Genomic DNA, 2500 nt, shown 5'->3' on the forward strand with positions numbered 1-2500 from the left:
TATTCGATTTAAAAATTTTTAAATGCTTAATCCTTACATTAAACTACTGGGAGAACTCAGAAATCATAATGAAAAAAATTACAAAAATTTATTTTTCTCAGAAACTCCGAAAAACAGAGTGGTCGAATCCGTGCAAGCCGGAATTTTTCTAAGTCCCCACGGTCAAGAGTAAACTTTTTTAATAAGCGTTTTAAAATTATTTCAATGTTTAATCCATGCGTAAACATGAAGTTTATTAACGTTTTTAACATTAAAAAAAATTACAAAAATTTATTTTTCAAAAAAAATGGAAAAAACCGATTCGTCGGAGCGAGGTGTCCTGCCCGTGCGGTAATTCCAGCAGGCGAATCGGACTTCCCGAAATTTTTCTAAGTCCCACGGTCGACACCAACTTTTTTAATAAGCGTTTTAAAATTATTTCAATGTTTAATCCATGCGTAAACATGAAGTTTATTAACGTTTTTAACATTAAAAAAAATTACAAAAATTTATTTTTCGGAAAAAAAGGAAAAAACCGATTCGGCGGAGCGAGGTGTCCAGCCCGTGCGGTAATTCCAGCAGGCGAATCGGACTTCCCGAAATTTTTCTAAGTCCCACGGTCGACACCAACTTTTTTAATAAGCGTTTTAAAATTATTTCAATGTTTAATCCATGCGTAAACATGAAGTTTATTAACGTTTTTAACATTAAAAAAAATTACAAAAATTTATTTTTCGGAAAAAATGGAAAAAACCGATTCGTCGGAGCGAGGTGTCCTGCCCGTGCGGTAATTCCAGCAGGCGAATCGGACTTCCCGAAATTTTTCTAAGTCCCACGGTCGACACCAACTTTTTTAATAAGCGTTTTAAAATTATTTCAATGTTTAATCCATGCGTAAACATGAAGTTTATTAACGTTTTTAACATTAAAAAAAATTACAAAAATTTATTTTTCGGAAAAAAAGGAAAAAACCGATTCGGCGGAGCGAGGTGTCCAGCCCGTGCGGTAATTCCAGCAGGCGAATCGGACTTCCCGAAATTTTTCTAAGTCCCACGGTCGACACCAACTTTTTTAATAAGTGTTTTAAAATTATTTCAATGTTTAATCCATGCGTAAACATGAAGTTTATTAACGTTTTTAACATTAAAAAAAATTACAAAAATTTATTTTTCGGAAAAAATGGAAAAAACCGATTCGTCGGAGCGAGGTGTCCTGCCCGTGCGGTAATTCCAGCAGGCGAATCGGACTTCCCGAAATTTTTCTAAGTCCCACGGTCGACACCAACTTTTTTAATAAGCGTTTTAAAATTATTTCAATGTTTAATCCATGCGTAAACATGAAGTTTATTAACGTTTTTAACATTAAAAAAAATTACAAAAATTTATTTTTCGGAAAAAAAGGAAAAAACCGATTCGGCGGAGCGAGGTGTCCAGCCCGTGCGGTAATTCCAGCAGGCGAATCGGACTTCCCGAAATTTTTCTAAGTCCCACGGTCGACACCAACTTTTTTAATAAGTGTTTTAAAATTATTTCAATGTTTAATCCATGCGTAAACATGAAGTTTATTAACGTTTTTAACATTAAAAAAAATTACAAAAATTTATTTTTCGGAAAAAATGGAAAAAACCGATTCGTCGGAGCGAGGTGTCCTGCCCGTGCGGTAATTCCAGCAGGCGAATCGGACTTCCCGAAATTTTTCTAAGTCCCACGGTCGACACCAACTTTTTTAATAAGCGTTTTAAAATTATTTCAATGTTTAATCCATGCGTAAACATGATGTTTATTAACGTTTTCAACGTTAAAAAAAATTACAAAAATTTATTTTTCAAGAAAAATGGAAAATACCGATTCGGCGGAGCGAGGTGTCCAGCCCGTGCGGTAATTCCAGCAGGCGAATCGGACTTCCCGAAATTTTTCTAAGTCCCACGGTCGACACCAACTTTTTTAATAAGTGTTTTAAAATTATTTCAATGTTTAATCCATGCGTAAACATGACGTTTATTAACGTTTTTGACATTAAAAAAAATTACAAAAATTTATTTTTCAAAAAAAATGGAAAAAACCGATTCGTCGGAGCGAGGTGTCCAGCCCGTGCGGTAATTCCAGCAGGCGAATCGGACTTCCCGAAATTTTTCTAAGTCCCACGGTCGACACCAACTTTTTTAATAAGCGTTTTAAAATTATTTCAATGTTTAATCCATGCGTAAACATGATGTTTATTAACGTTTTCAACGTTAAAAAAAATTACAAAAATTTATTTTTCAAAAAAAATGGAAAAAACCGATTCGTCGGAGCGAGGTGTCCTGCCCGTGCGGTAATTCCAGCAGGCGAATCGGACTTCCCGAAATTTTTCTAAGTCCCACGGTCGACACCAACTTTTTTAATAAGTGTTTTAAAATTATTTCAATGTTTAATCCATGCGTAAACATGACGTTTATTAACGTTTTTGACATTAAAAAAAATTACAAAAATTTATTTTTCAAAAAAAATGGAAAAAACCGATTCGTCGGAGCGAGGTGTCC

This window comes from Nomia melanderi, unplaced genomic scaffold (genome assembly GCF_051020985.1).
Source record: "Nomia melanderi isolate GNS246 unplaced genomic scaffold, iyNomMela1 scaffold0153, whole genome shotgun sequence".
NCBI lineage: Eukaryota > Metazoa > Arthropoda > Insecta > Hymenoptera > Halictidae > Nomia > Nomia melanderi.